This window comes from Bidens hawaiensis, unplaced genomic scaffold (genome assembly GCF_021521415.1).
Source record: "Bidens hawaiensis isolate Kalapana, Puna unplaced genomic scaffold, B.hawaiensis_p1.1 tig00035897_1, whole genome shotgun sequence".
NCBI classification, from domain to species: domain Eukaryota; kingdom Viridiplantae; phylum Streptophyta; class Magnoliopsida; order Asterales; family Asteraceae; genus Bidens; species Bidens hawaiensis.
Window position 1 is genome coordinate 36,149 of NW_027496244.1, and position 17,176 is coordinate 53,324.

Consider the following 17,176-nt stretch of genomic DNA (forward strand, 5'->3'; position numbering starts at 1 on the left):
TGAAGGAGATGAAGAGAGATCAAGAAGCTCAAAATAAGGTTTTAAATCAAAGGTTAGATCTTCAAGAAACGTCTAATGCTACCCAAGATGAGTCAACTTTTAGACGATGTAGCACAGATTTAACGAGAAAGAGAGAAGTTGGCTAGTGGTATCGTGGTTGATGAGGGAGTGATTAAAGAAGCTATTTATCTTACAGAGAATGAATTTGAGGAGCTGGTTGTGGAGAATAATACCACATCAATTCATCTAGTTACCGAAGAGCCAGTGAATGCATCGGTTGTGGTTGCTGATGAGGATGTTGAGGAAGAAGGTCTAGACCTTTTGGAGTACATAGTTGAATGCGTGGACCGAGTTGAAGACAGAGTACCTTTCAAGAAGAGGAATGTGGAGGTGAATGTGAGTGGGAAAAGTATTAATAAATGGGCCCATATTGGTTTTGTTGTCGTGTCCACCACAAGAAAGAAGATATGGACACAATAGCTCAACTACCGAGTATACACGGGAAACTCGGTGGGAAGATGCTCATTTCGGCCCCGATAAATATTTAATGTTTCGAAGATAATAAAGAGTGTGTGAGCTCAACGTGTTCGCTGCCAAGCATATGCTGGAAATTCTGAAGTTAAATGTGCATTCACACCGACCCGTAATTGTTTATCATACACCTTGAGCATGAAGGAGAAAGCAAGATTCGAGGCGTGTCAACTGCCAAGCTTTTATACGAAACTCAGTTGGTAAATGCTCCATTCGACCACCATAACCACCAAATAAGGTAATTATCCTGCTGAAGACCTTAACAAAAACTTAACGTTGACCGAGTGGCAACCCGGATTTTTATTTTCAGTTCGTATTTTATTTTATTTTTGTAATTGTTTAATTGTTTTATTTAGAGTTTACCACTGTAGCAAAAGTCAAGTGTGGGGATGCCACACGGAAAAGTTGGAATTTCATAATGTTTTGGTGAAAGAATTACAAGTTACGAGGTTCTAGCTGTCTGACGTGCTTTCATGTTCTTTTGTTACGGTTGATTTAGGTACGTGTATAATTTGTTGTATTTGAACTTTGTGGGTGTAGTTCACTATAAACCCTCACGAGACCTCACTCGTTCACCTGGGCTACCGGGGGGGGGGGGGTTTATAGGGCTTGTTACATATGCAAAATGCATTCGTTATTCCTACGAAAGTGAGTTAGGTCTTTTAATATTTTTACTCGTTTAAAAATTTTGATTATGAAATTTATTTAACTAGGCTTGGTAATTAAAATTATCAGTTTTGCAAATAGTTTAAAAGACATATTCTAACAGTTGTGAGAAGCATGCTTCTACATGTGTGAGAGTTTACAAATATTGTTGAGTGAGTTGAGGAGAGATGTTCTTCTAGGCCAGCACAAGTTCACACGAGTTACCCATATCGGGTGATTTTGTTTTCATAATTCCTTTTGTTTTGCTAATTCTTTTGTTAAAAGTGTAATTGCATGAATTGATAGGACTATCACATTAAGCCCGGTTTTTAAATTTAATAAATAGTCAATTTTAAACCCATATTCGAAAATGTTATTTTAAATGCTAAATTTTTAAACACTGAGGACAATGTTAACCTCAAGTATGGGGATGGGGAAAAATTAAATTTTTTTCCTTAAGGTACCTTGATTGTGCGTAAAAGCCGGAATTGTAACTTGTTAATAACTGTTACTAATTCCAAGTAGAGGTCTTTGGTCATGGTCAGTTTTTAAGCTTCTCGAAAGTCTTCTTATCAAATGTTTTTCAAAAGGGAAATTAAAATGGACCGTCTAGATAGGGATAACGAGTCATGGGGATAGGTACACATGTTTCATATCGACAACCTATTTCCTTCCGTAAGTGTGTGAGATATGCCTTATACATAATACACATATAATATATAGATACATACACATGTCATATGAGTGTCATAATAAGTGTAACCAGTATGTTTATGATATCTAGAACTTGTTTGTCATATGCATATTGAGATCTTAAGACCAACCCCTGTATGGAGAAATAGGACTTTAGAAACCCAAATTATATTGGCCTTTACATATATTTATAAAAATAAAATAATACTCCCTACCCTACATTATCCCCTAGAAGCCAAGTTTGTCCGTTTTCCTTTCATTTGTTAAACCCACATTACAAGCTGTGTTAGCCTTGGCATTTTATTATTTAAACCTCGTGGACGAAACCTGGTATGTTAGAGTTGTATATAAGTTGCTTGTCGAGCATAGTACACAATGTTCGTATGTCTCGGGTCATTTGTTTGTATATATTGATGTTAGTATTTGTTAAGAAAAAAAAAGTGAAAAATCAAAGAAATACTCAACAAGAGTCAATGTTTGAGTCAGTATAGGTTGTAAAAAAAAGTCAATAAGTTTGTTTGTCTGTTTGTTTGAATAAATTGGATTTCATCCAACATAAGTCACTAAATAAATTACTATTCCATACCCGAACCTAAAACACAACAAAACCTTAGTCATGTTCTTAATGCAACCGGTGGGTAATGAGTAGAGATATGACTTGCTTGCAAGCTTATTACATTGTGTTCATACTCAGTATAGAGGGCAGAGAAATACTAGCACATTTTTTGCTTGAACAGATATTAAGCCGAAAGAAGAGATATTATATTATGAGGGGTGTGAATATGTGTGCCTTATACTACTACAAAAACAGGTATTTGCTACAATTTTTTTTCTACGATAACAATCGGTGGCAAATTTTGTACGAATTAGCTACGGATTTGCTACGGAGGAATGTTGCTATAGCTACGGCTATTCCGTAGCAAACAAAAACTCGTAGCAAAATTCGTCGCAAAGTTGAGAAAATAAATTTAATAAAAATGTCATCATAAAATTGGTAACAAAATCCGTAGCAAATTCATAAAAATAAATGTTAAATAATTATTTGATAAAATTCGTAGCAAAATCTCTAGCAAAATCATGAAAAGTTATTTGAAAAACTAGCTTAATAAATCCGTAGCAAAATATATAAAAGTCAGTTTTATAAAATCGGTGGCCAAATTCTTAGCAATATCGAGTATGTAAAAGTTTATAAAACAATTTAACATCATCGGTAGAAAACATCACATAAACCTGGATTCAAAAATTAATGTCAATTTTACCTGTAGCAAAAAAATGATAAAACAAGTATTAAAAATTACTTAAACATAATTAATAAAATATATAACAAAATCAAGAAAGAAATATTAAATATAGTGTCATAAAGTTTGAAAAAAAGTTAATTTTTGATCTATAAAAACTCTATTAATGAATCAAAAAGTTGGACGTAGATGCACATAGTTCGTCAATTTAGTTGGATCTAGGGTGTCACGTGTAAGGTTGGTAGGTTGATGGGTTTTGGGATAATTTGTGATAGATCTAATTGTTTTTATGTATTTATCTCTCATTCTCAGTTAATAAACTTATGTTTACATATTTAGTTCTAGATAAGAACAAATGAATGGATATAAACAAAGAATAGAAAGTTAGAAATAATAAAATAAAAATGTTGAAAGTAAAAAATAAATACATATAGTTTAAAATTTTAAAAGCTAATTGATATATGAAAAATTAAAATTCTATTCTAACCCTTTATAACATAATATGGCCAAATAAAACTGGTATGGTCCATTAATAACTATAATAAGAGGAGCCAGGGCACTAGTGTGGGTAATGTTCATGGGTAGTTTATTATATGACAAACTCACCCCTAACTATATGGGTAGTTTGCCAAATTACAATTTGTGGCAATGGTTTATCGTATGATTATATGATTGTTGGAGACTTTTGAATAAATTAAAATACCCATTATTAATCAATTTATTATATATATTAAAAAAAATGATTTAGAGTACTTATGGGTAGTTGTTTCTCAGTTACTTTCTGGTTTGTGGGTAGTACTAGGGTTGTTCAAAAAGCTCGTGGCTCGCGGCTCGCTCGAAAATAGCTCGGCTCGAAAAAGCTCGATTCTAAATGAGCTCGACTCGAGTCGACTCGATTTCTAAACGAACCGAGCTCGAGCCAGGGTCAGCTCGGCTCGTGGCTCGGTCTTGGCTCGACTCGTTAGCTCGGCTCGTTTAAATTAAACCCCTAAATTTTAATATCTATATATAATAATATCATACCAAGAAATAAATAAATAAATAAAAATTATACATATATTATGTCACTCGTACCTAAAACCTTATAAAAGAATAACGAAAATAAAACACATAAATTTAAATTCTGTAGTTTATAAATTTTATATAGTACGTATGCTAAAGTTATATTTTTTGTATTTTATATATCAAATTTGTAAAATATAAAATAAAAAATTTGAAAACATTAAAGGAGCCCGGCTCGACGAGCTCGAGCTCAGCTTGAGTTTTATACGAGCCGAGCTCGAGCTCGATTTTTCAGCTCGATAAAAAAACGAGCCGAGCTCGAGCCAGCTCGATTAAGTTCGATCTCGAGCTCGAGCACACTCTGGCTCGACTCGTTTACAGCCCAAGTAGGTATTTGAGGGTAGAAATGAAATAACGATGTATGATTGGCTGGTTAATGGGTAGTACCCATGAGTGCCCATTCTCCCTTAAGTATATATATTCAATGTGATCTATTAGATGTTCATTAACATATCAATGCATATCACGACATATTACATGTTCATTCAGACCTAGCATTACTAATCAAACTTGTATACATCATTTTAACTTATTAAAGTGTAATATGACCTTTTAACTACCATTATGCCTCGAGTGAGAGTCATTATTCGGACTTAGATGGCCCATTAAAAACAATATAGCTCAATATCAAATGATTAGATATCTAAAGATACTATACTTTATTGTAGGGAAAAACATTCAGAATTATAACTAAGATTTTAGAACTTATATTGTAAGTAATATTTTTTACATGCTTTTTATCATGTAATTTATGTATAACTTTTATAAAACTTATTTGAAAAATAGAATTTCCCTCTACCATTTCCCGCTTGCTAATTCCCCCTTTTCCCCAATTTTACAATTCCCTCCTCCTGAATCACACATCTCGACCCCCACCCTAAAACTCGATGCTCTCAAACATTTATCCCTCTGTCTGCCGTTCTCGTTTGATCTGTTTTTGTTTAAACCGCTACCGCCGACAAACAACCATCGCTCGACTAAACCAGACGCTGATTTAGGCACTAATATGGTGCGATTGCTATTAAGGTACCATCAAACCGTCTATCGCAAATCGTATTACGTTTTGTTTCCATGTTTCTTCGTCTTTTATTATTTTATATTTAAGTTAACTACATGGTCGTATGTATGGGAATTAGCATCAATTATAGGTACATATTGGTTGTGTGTATTTGTTGTTGGAGAATCTCACACAATTTAACAATGTGCAATATAAATTATGCTGATGAAAATGATAACTTTTACTAATGCCCATTAAATAACGATACAATCAAAATAAATTATAATAAAACCAACAATAACAAACTAAGTCTATTTAAATTAATACTAAAGGTTTGTTTACTTTTTGGTCAGTAACAATATGGATATGTTTTAGGCTGTTGTTTCATGTTTACATATATGCAAATATTAGGTCTGAAGACTGTAAGGCCCTGTTACCGGTAGCCCTACTTTCGTGTTGGATTTACTCATAAACGCAGTTCTAATATCAGAGTTAATTAAAAACATTCGCGGAATATAAAAACTTTAATAAAACATTCCATAACAATTCAAAACTTGTCTTAAACAACCAACTTGTCTTTCGAAAACTAAGTAATTAAAACATAACACGCCCTGAGCCTTCCGATGCCAGTCTCTTATTCAACGCCACGTGTCCCCTCAAGCGAGCTGTCTCATCCTACTCACCTGTGTACATACTAAAAGTCAGCTACGCTGATTGAGTTCTAGTTAATCATACATTATACAATACACACAAACTTATATTCTTTCATTCATACTTCATACTTTCATACTTTCTTTTGTACTAACTTGCTTTCATATCTTACGTTATAAAGAGCATTACGCCCTACATTCCTCGAGTATTATTAGGGCTCGGTACCCTCCTTCCTCGAGTATTATTAGGGCTCGGTACCCTCTTTCCTCGAATATTAGTAGGGTTCGGTTCCCTAGTTCTCGAATATTAGTAGGGTTCGATTCCCTCTTCGTTACCATACAACCATACATCATACCTCGAGTATTATTAGGGCTCGGTACCCTTTTCGTAACCATACAACCATACAACCATCCTTTCATTCTTTTATTAACTTTATCACGTTCATACACATAAGCATACATATCATACTTACCTTATACATAGCGTTACAACCTGACAGTACGTGCAATATCCGAAGATCGTTCACGTACCATCAAGCAATCATTCAGACATTTCACATTATTCACATAAGGCATACACTTATCTCTTAGGATAAGCGTATTAACAAACATATTGAGTATGCACACAGCCCCGAAAACATAACACATAAATGGGGCTAGAAACTCACCTGAATCCTGTTACGCTCTCCGTTAATCGTTATTCCCTTCTTGAGCTGTGCACGGCTAACTGTATAATATTTACATGTATCAATTAACTACCACTACTCATATCATCTTTCTAGTCTTAGCTACTACCCACAACGAACAGGGGTCCGGGGGCAGCGCCCCTGGCAGTAGGGTTCTAGGGGCGGCAGCCCCTAGCAGGGTCCAAGGGGCAGAGCCCCTGGCTGGGGTCGAGCTGCCAGGTCAGCTTGGAAAAATTTTATTTCCATTAATTATCTTAACACATTTTTCATTAGGTTTTTAATTTATTTTCTAATTTGCTAACTCCAGCGAACTTATCATTAAGCGAACTTAACAATAAGCGAACTTAACATTAAGCGAACTTATTGTAAGCGAACTTAGTGTTAAGCGAACTTATCTTTTAAGCAAACTTATCATTCAACGAAGTTAGCATTGAACGAACTTATCACCAGGCGAAGTTATGGCTTGGCGAACTTACTCAGCGAACTTATGTACTCGGCGAAGTTCATACAATGGCGAACTTAGCTTGCAGGCGAGGTTAAGCTTGCAGGCGAAGTTGTTCAGCAGTGGTTACTGTTCGCTCTAAAACCCCTTAATCATAATCGTTTAACACGAAATCCAGGAATATGGTATTTAACTAACCCGCGACTATTCCTATAGTCGTTTTTGGTTAAGATTTGACCCGAAAACACGTAAAGTTTGGACCTTTAATTTCAGAAACGTTCAATACAAGATCTACGGTTTATCTTAAACGAACCGTACATGTTTATGGGTTTATTAGGTTCGTCCTAGCATCAAATTCGCTACTTTACGCTTCGTTTAGATCCGATCTATTATCGTTTCAAGTTTCATGGCAAACCGTCTATAAAAACATGAACTTTAAGATCGAAATCTTACCTTTATGTGTTCGGTTTGCGTGGTTATCTCGTATCTAGCTTGTATATTGAAGATCTAATAATGGTTGGCTTGATTTTGGTCTCGGACGTCTCTCTCTCTCTCTCTCGTCCGTATAGGAGGTGGTGTAGGATGTGTGTGTTTTGAGTGTGTAGAGATTTATGAATGATGGAAATGATAGTTAGGGTTTTAGGATGGTTTAAGGGGATATTTATATCCTTTAAAACCCATGGACCTAAGGCCCATTTCCTTTAATCCATCTTAATTAGTCCAAGTCCATGATCTTTTCCTCATTAGACGTTAATTAGTAATATTAAATGCACGACAATTTAACGCAACATTCTCTATTTATTATTAGAATATTTAGGATGTTACAAGAAGACGCACACCAGGTGTTCGATGAAAAGCTTTAACCAAACCGACTTGTTTGACGTAGTGGCAAGCTATTTTATATATCCATTAAACATGTAAGAATAATCTTGAGGCCATTATTCTATAACTAATCCAAAAACAAATAACATTGAAGAAGTTGATATATTTTCTATTAGACTGTAATCTAGTAACTATTCAATACCAGTATTGAAATGGTATTTGTTTTCCTTTTGTAGTGTGTACTTGGTAGCTTCTAGAATGAAAGTTAATTTTATTGATGCTTTAAGTGATATTAGTCCCAAATACGACTTTTGATGAAAATTTAATGATGTATGATTGGGGTTTTTGAACATGCATATGCACCATAAATGATTAACTTAGTGTTTTACATGCTTAAGTGAACAGGTTTGTAAGAATTTCTAATTGTTTTGTATGCTGACAAGCTATTAAGATTTAGTCTTTTACTTGCAGGGAAATTTGGGTGTATGATATCCACTTACCTCTTCTTCAAACCTCAAGGTTTGGTTTATGTTATTTTATCCAGTAATTTATTTCCTACATATATGTAGATTGTAGATACAATATGATGTTTTATGTGTATGAGACAAATGTTTATTTGAATGACATAGGTGTTGGTCTAGAAACACACTAGTTGTCAAATGAAAGCAACAACAAATGTGAACCATGTAACATAATTTGAGAAAGCTGTTGTAAAGCCTCCTTTCTGAGTCAATGATTTGAAAGATGTTATTAAATGATGCCCTTTCTGAAGATGACTGAGATAGAGGTTTGATTTTTCTTTCTCTTCAAGTTCGATATGCAAAATTTGTCATGAACATTGTTAAATAAGTCATTCTACAATTATCCGGGCTTGTAAATGTAGTGAATGTTACCTGTGGACTGTGGCCACCATACCAACTGAGATAGAAGTTGTTGCAAGGATATGTGGCATAGACGCACAGCGCACTCACAAAGGTGTGAATATTAACATTTTATGTTGATGTGCAAGGCTGAAGTATTTTGTGATTTTCTAGAAAGGTTTTAGGTTTTTTTTAAATGGCTAATTGTGTCATAAGCTATGCCACTAGAACAAATGCAGCTCATTTGCATTTTGAAAAAGGAGCCTCATATAGTATATTTGACTTTGTATTGTGCCACTAAAACAATTTATACAGTAGCTTATGTTGAGTTATATTTGCTTATAATTTGTTAAAACTTGTAATAACATATTTATGTATTTGGTATTGATGTGTTATTAAAGTGGTGTGAATTTATTATTTACAGGTGCAACGTTTAAAGAAATATACAGTGGAGTGGGAATGAGATAAAACAAAGAATCTGAAAGAAAATGCAAGGTTAAAACAAATGGCATGCTTCAGCATAATTTGTATATTATCGAGTTAGATATGTTTGTAAACAATAAATTTGAATATTATTATATTGCTTTTGGATTATTTAGAACTTTCTTATGTTACATTTTGATGTTGAGTTGGATATTTCATTCTATTTGGTTTGGATATTCATATTTGGTATAATATTTATAAAGTTTAAATATGTTTGCCGGAAAAAAACTGAAAAAAAAGGGTTTATTTAAAAGGTTTTAGAAAAAAACTATCGCTGGCATAATTTGTAGCAAAATTCATAGCAAATTTTCGTAGCCAGACCGTAGCAAAGCTTTATATGAATAGTTTTCCAAATTTGCAGAAAACTCTATAAAATTTCATAGCAAAAATCCGTAGTAAAAAACATAGCTAAAATTGTAGCAAAAATCCGTAGCTAGCAATTCGTAGCAAACATTTTGGTAGCAAATTTTGTAGCCAACGTAACTAAATTAGCAACATCTATTTTTTGTAGCTAAAATCGTAGTTAAATAAAAATCCATAGCTAAAGTCTGTAGCAAAAAAGTTAGCTACAAGACTTGTACCTACAAACCAAATCTGTAGCTAATCCGTAGCAACTTGGGTGTTTGCTACGAATTTGCTACGGATTTGGCCGTATCAAATACCTGTTTTTGTAGTAGTGTTAATCGGAAAACAAAGTACACTTGTTTGGACGGTTCCATAGTTTTTAAATGCATTATTAAATTATTTGGTGGGTTATCAATCTTGTAAGTGTCAGTTCTTAGGAATTGGGTATGACCTTATAACTCACTAGTATTAATAATGATAATTGATGAACCATCAATCGAGGTGAATGTGTTGCATGAGAGTTGGTTTGAGGGCAAGCAAATGATAAGTGCGGGAATGTGATATGTGGTTGAGAGCATGTGTTTATAGTGTGTAATCTCATGTGTTTTATGTGTTTATATGTATCGAACATGAGTACTTTAAGTGGTTTTATGTTTACAGGTGCTCAGAGTTAAAAGAATTAATTTGGAGCACTTAGGGCAAGGAATTGAGTTAAGGGAAAAAAGGAAGCAATCTGGGGAGTTCGGAAGTGATTCGTGCGCATCTAAAGTAAAACAGACACATCGGGGAGTAAAAAATGAGTTACCGAACCCATAATATATGAATTTTGGGTTTCTCGACGAGACGAGTATGAAAATGGAATAAAAAGAACCGTAAGGCAAAGGGCTCAGACGCTACGGGTTATCCGTAGGCTACGGGTCCCAAGCCGCAGCTTACGGCCTGGTATGCAAGGAATTCGATTTTTAAAGGTTTTTGTTCCATATTTAAGTTTGGTTAAACCCTAATTTGAAAATTCTTCACACCCAAGCCACCAAGGACGATTTTGGGGCCATTCTCCACCATCATAACACCTTCCAATAATCATAATCATTAATCTTATCATCCTTGCAACAATCAATGAAGCTATTCAACATCAAGATGCAAGTCTAAACCATTTGTGACCATCTCTTGGAGTAGGGTTGTGTTTGTAAGCAAGACCTTTTGGTATTTGAATCTTTACATTGGAACAAGAGTTGATCAATATTCGGTTGATTAACATTTTATGTTTGTTTCTGCATTCAACAGTTTTTCGTAATTGAATGTTTTGTGATTTTATCAGTTTATTGATTTGTGGTCATCAACTTTTAGGATTAACTTCTTTAAGTCATTGACCCTTTTATCTTTAGCCATTAAATCACTTACATTTACCAAACCCTAAACCGGTAATCAGTTAGGTTATTATTCATTGAAACCAATTGTTCAGATTAAGTTCTATCAATCAGTAAGGTCAAATATCTAGTCTTTTGATTATATGTGTAATCAAACGAGTTTTCCAAATAGGTTTAATCAATTGGTCTAGTCTGCTTCACAACTTGAAACCTGGAGTTTGGTTAATTTTCTCAAATTGTTTACAACCAAGTCATTATTTAATTTGCTTGACATTGTTTGTCCACTGTAGTATAATTAATTAAAAAGCATTAAACTTGATTAGCACTTTCCATTGATTCCTTATGGATTCGACACCTTACTTGCCCTAGCTAGTAAAGGTATTTTATAAATATTGTTGGTTGACCTTTCGACATCGACCACATGTTAAGATGGAGATCCATTTTGTATGGGAAAGACTATGCATCGGTCAGATACACGTGTTGCATGTTCATGCTCCATTCAAGTACATAGACATATTCACCATAGGTGTCCCACATCAGCTATTTCAGAATTTCATATGTAGTTTGTAGGCCTACTCCGCTACCGCTCCAACTGCAAGGAGAATACTTTCAACACATATTGTTGTATTTTGTATATATTTAGATGGGCTATATGCCTAATTGATAGTAAGGCCCAATGTATCATAGTCTCTATTTATAGGGTTCTTGATTGGTATATATAGTAATTAGACATTTTAAGCCATAAACTCTTTACGATTCAAATGATTCTACATTTTACAAAAGTCACATTTTCTTCGTTACCTTTTAGTGACTAATTTTTTATTAGGTTGTTACGTTAATTATTATTATTATTAAGTATTTTTCTATTTTGTTTATATAAGGGGTTAGCGACTATTTTTGTTAGTTGGGGGGTGTCCTTAATAACTTGTTTTGCTATTTATTTTGGTACGTATTATGAATGAAATCATATCAGAAGTTTAAAATATTCATTCTTCTCTAACAAGTCTGTTCAACCCTAGTGATCCAAGCCGCGCTATCGGTACTAATGAAACAACAAGAACAATCAGCCAAACAACAAGAAGATATCTTGAAGGCGTTGCGGGATAGATCGATCCAGGTTAGCGGGGGTGGGTTTAGCTCGAGTTCATCGTCCTCTCTCGGCGATGCAGACTTAAAGGGTACCCGGCCCATGTGAATCGGGAAGGTTGAATTTCCCAAGTTCTCGGGTGAAGATGTAGAAGGTTGGCTTTACCGTGCGAACATTTTTCGCGATTGATGCGACTCCTGTGGAGATGAAACTCAAGTGCGCTATTGATCATTTAGAAGGGGACGCGATCCAATGGCACATGGCTTTCTTGCGCACACGTAACGCTACCGTGTTTTATGTCTCGTGGGGGGGACTATGTGCAAGCTATTTCGGCCCGTTTTTCTAATTCAATGTTTGAGGATCTCTTGGAGGAGATAGCTTCCCTCAACCAAACAGGTTCGCTTCACAATCTCAACACGGCTTTTGATTCGCTATTGAATAAGGTAACACTTAGTGAAACCCAAACTGTTATTCTCTATCTTAAGGCCCTTAAACCAGAAATTAGGGGGTCTATAAAGATGTTCAAGCCTCAAACCCTACATGAGGCGTATGGTTTGGCGAGAATGCAAAATATTAACAACATGAGCTTGATGAATCGACTTAATCCGGTTAATGCTTCAAAACTTCCCTTGTTACCAAGTCCAGCAACCGTGCCACCGACATCTAAACCCGGTACTCTTAGCTCGAGGCATTTAACAAATGATGAACTCGAGTTAAAAAGGGCTAAAGGGGAATGTTTCTGGTGTACAGAAAAGTTTTTCCGGGACACAAGTGTAAGAAAAAACAGCTTTACATACTCGAGGTGGAGGATGAAAAACAAGCAACGGAAGATGATGAAGACCATGTTACATGAATCACTTTTTGAGGGAAAAAAGTGGATTAAGGGGGAGTATTGTTGCGTTAATTATTATTATTATTAAGTATTTTTCTATTTTGTTTATGTAAGGGGTTAGTGGCTATTTTTGTTAGTTGGGGGATGTCTATAGTAACTTGGTTTGCTATTTATTTTGGTACGTATTATGAATGAAATCATATCAGAAGTTTAAAATATTATTTCTTCTCTAACAAGTCTCTTCGGCCCTTCCTAACCCTAACATAGGTCTCCTATAACCTTACGACAACCAATTCTTATTGTGGATGGTAAACCATATCCTGCTTTGAAGGGTGGTATCATAATCCCCTACTTTTCTAAATAGGTGCATGTTAAGTTGGAATCAATGATTTTGAATTACGAACTTTGTGAACAGGCTATCCGGATCTTGAATTACGAACTTTGTGACAAGCTTGTGCAAGTTTATGCCATAAAATACTCAATAGCAGCACCACAAAAAATAACGTTCTTAGTTAGATATCTATGAAGTACCTAAATTTTGCAGAAATGGTTGGAACCCCATAATTTATATTCTACAGTTTTTATCTATGTATGGTGGTTAGTTTTTGTACCATTCCATTCAGCAAAAGCCCAAACCCAATTTAACCCGAACCCCTTTTGATCCATCATGTGACCTGACATGACCCGAACCATCCGTTTTGCCAAGCTTACTGAAATGAAAGAACCATAGTACTATATGTTTTGAAAAGTGAAAACCAGTCCCAAAAACCATCATAGTTAAATGAAACAAATTAGTCAAGATACAAGCCACATGAAGAAGGTCGACCATAGGCTAAGCGATATTGATGCCAAACCATAAGCCCACAACATAATCACGGAGCATTCTCTTTCACCAACACCAAATAACTGCATTATTGTACCTGCATATTAACAAGTTTAACAAATTTGTGCAACATTTTAAACACTATACCAACATTTTAAACACTATACCAATATTGGCACCGGAAGCTATCCGTTTTCTAACCAGGGTCCAACAGGTTGTGCATAGCAATGTGTCGACTCTAAAGGGGCAGGGGTATGTCTTTAGCAGGTTAGGGTTTGCAATTCAGAAAGGGGTGGCGGCGCAGCTTGTTGCCCGCCTACCTGCTATATTGATGTAATATCTATGTTTCTACATATTGGAACCCAATTTTTGACACATCTAAATAAAGAAAATTGAAAGCTTTATACCAGTATTCATGGCTGGTGGAACCGCAAACTGTAGCAAAAGAACAAAAACGTAGAGAGGATCTGCTTCTACAAAGCGAAGATAAACCGTTCCTTTTACAATTAAAATGCCACAAAGTGGCAAGAAAATATAACGAACTGATAAGATTCCAAGCACAGTTGGTAATGAGATAACGGATCCTTTAAGGCCTGCAAGTCATTTAATAATTAGTAACATCAAGAAATTAGAAGTACGGATGTGAATTTATGGTCGAAGCTACCTCTTAACAGGTTTCCGCCAATTATTAATGTCACCATTGGAATCGCTGCGTCCCTTTGACAAAACCGAGAATATGGTTTGTTAGCTTCCTATGTTCCACGAATAGATAATATAGGAAAGTTGTAAAAGACTACACCCAACTAAAGATGCAGAATCTTAAATCACTCGAAGTGGAGCTGTGGTGCCAATTAGTAGTCTGCGCAATGGTCTGATTGTTCCAATCATGAATCCGATAATCTTTAAAACAAAATTTAAAAAGGAACGTATAGTTATGTGGTCTCGTAAACATTTATATCTTTGCTTTAATTAAGATACATAAGGTGGTTATCGCTGCAGTAGTAGATGGTGCAAACACCGCCTTCAAGTTAATATGCCTTGCAAAGTTCCCCAATTGATGTTTCAACCCGTTTAGCATCACCTAAAGCAACCCACATATTAGACTATTAATGTTAAAGGTACAAGCAAGACTCATGGAATTAAATTCTATATTCAAATTCGAATAAAACTTGCAGAAGCTGATTCATACAAGCTTATATGACTTTGGATCTATTCGAGTAAACCGAAATTAAAAAAAAATAATTCAACAAATATTCAAAGTTAGAAAAAAGATCCCTAAACTAATATCCATCATTCCATCTACATTTAATATATAAAAAAAATCACTAAACTAATATTTATCTATATTTAATATATAGAAAAACTTAGATAGAACACAAAAAGCCCAAATATTATATAAGCAAATAAAAGTATTTTATATAACGTAAACTGGGGTTATTTGAATCAGTTTGTGATATTTAAATTCGAGTTCGAATTAGAAATTTGGTTCGGATAAAGAATGGATTCGAATAACCAGAAATTCAAAGTTAAATTACGTTGGAATTTCAGATTATTCGAGTCATATATGAATTATGAACAGCCCAAGTAACCTAAGAGTTGAAGACTTGAAGTTCTGAAGTGAAAATAACCACCTTTATTTTCCCATCGGTGTTAGTGGAAGATGGAGACGAAGGAAGCAAAGCGCGGGTCAAATCCTCTCGAACAGTGACTGTTTCATCGATAGATGTTACATCATTCTTACCAGATTTCAGTGTGTGATCCACAAAAACCCGTACTAGGTTATAAACATATCCCCACAAGTACGAAGCTCCAATCTGATGAATTTGTCATCAGGATTCAATAAAAATAACAATATTATAACTTTTTAAGTAAAGTTACACACAACCAAAGATAGTGAAGCATACGTTATGCTATTCTCATAGCAAACATCAGGATCTCCAAAGGGACTGGCTTTCTCTTTGCATACAGCCGGTAATATTATTAAAAATATGTTTCCCAGGTTTCCTGTCACGCATAACTCATGATCAAAACACAAACTTAATGAGTTCATTTGTATATGCTTTGAGTTTGTAGGGTATGAGTTACCTGCTGCACAGGTGCCAATAATGAGGCCCTTTAAATGTTGAGGTGGTCTAGCAATGAGCAAAAGCAGCCATCCAAGTGCGGATCCGATTATGAAGGTTAGAAGAATATTAACTGGCATAAACCACCTGCAGTTTTAAATTAAGCTTGATTAAAAAGTGACATTGTACTTGTCAAAATATAAACTAGGCCGTTCAAATAGGAGGTCAAGGGTTTAATTCTTGTATAGTATAGTGTAATATTTAGTCGTTAAAAAAATTTAAACTAAGCAGATCAATTACACACACCAGAAGTTAAAAAGAATAGCTTACATTGAGATCATGCTTTTGTAAGTTATGGTGCTAGCCAGATTGCTAGATATTAGTGCTGGATTAAACACGTAGAACACAATCTGTATACAAAAAAAAAATGGAGCTTTGTAAAACCCGTAAAAAAATATATTCGAATCCTTAATCAAATCTGTAATCAAACTTACATTCTTGACTTGCTTCCTTGTACTTTGTCCCAAGATATCAATAGAGTCCAAGGCAAGAAATGAGCCTAGTGCAGTGACAATAAGCACTTTGAGAACAGGCATTGAAGCAGCAGAAAACAGATCAACAAAGCCCATCTTTAAATCAAATTATTTTCGGAACTTTCAAATACAAATGAACTATGATAAAAAGCCAACCTAGTGGTACTTAAAGAACAGTCAACAACGTGATTAACTTTCTTATGTGAACTGACAATCTTGGAAGTATTATTATAAAATACTCTTATGAAAGCAATCTTTTTAATTTTTATTATCATTAAGAAAACAAACACTTCAAAAGTTAAAGCTTATCACAATAACAGGGAGGAAAAGGCTGCCATTTTCTTAATTTATTAAGAGCATACTCATTAAGGTGCGTTTAAGGGTTATTGTTGGGTGTTTTGACACGTCATTAGTTTTTAATAATTACTAACAAGATTTTTGGGACTCATTTTTATAAAAAGTTTTTGGGTAATAATTAGAAAAAATGAGATGGAGGTGGACCCTTTTGCAAGTGGCGGGGTCGAGTGAGGGGTTTTGGGAGTAAAAGTTGATGATGATGTGACAATGTTTTTTTGGTGTTTTCAAAATTTCTTATTGGATGGGTTTTGGTGTTTTTAAAGATTGGTATTTTTGTAACGTGACAGATGAGTGCGTGTTTTTGGTGTTTTTCAGTGTCCTTATTATGGATCCTCTATCATTTATATGAGAAACAAGAATACTCGGTTGGGTTGTAAAAATCGCCAGAGCTCGGATAAAAAATATATTTACATAATATGTAATGGACGTCTGAAAAAAATGTGTGAATGATGTAATTTACACTACTTACACGTATTTCAACATTGATATTTTTTATTTTCAAACGTTCGTTAATTACAAGTTTATTAATAATCGGCCTAAAATATTTTTTACATGCTGATATATGTAATTTACATATGATACATATGAAAAAGATAGCTTTTATTGCTTGAATATATCTAGAAACAAAGTTATTGCAAGAAGTGAAAAAAAATCAATACT

At 34.5% G+C, this 17,176-nt stretch overlaps 1 pseudogene; it reads right to left on the reverse strand.

Annotated features, from left to right (window-relative positions):
* Positions 1-13,535: 13,535 nt before the first annotated feature.
* LOC143587822 (protein PIN-LIKES 3-like) lies at positions 13,536-16,262 on the reverse strand (annotated as a pseudogene).
* Positions 16,263-17,176: the final 914 nt, after the last annotated feature.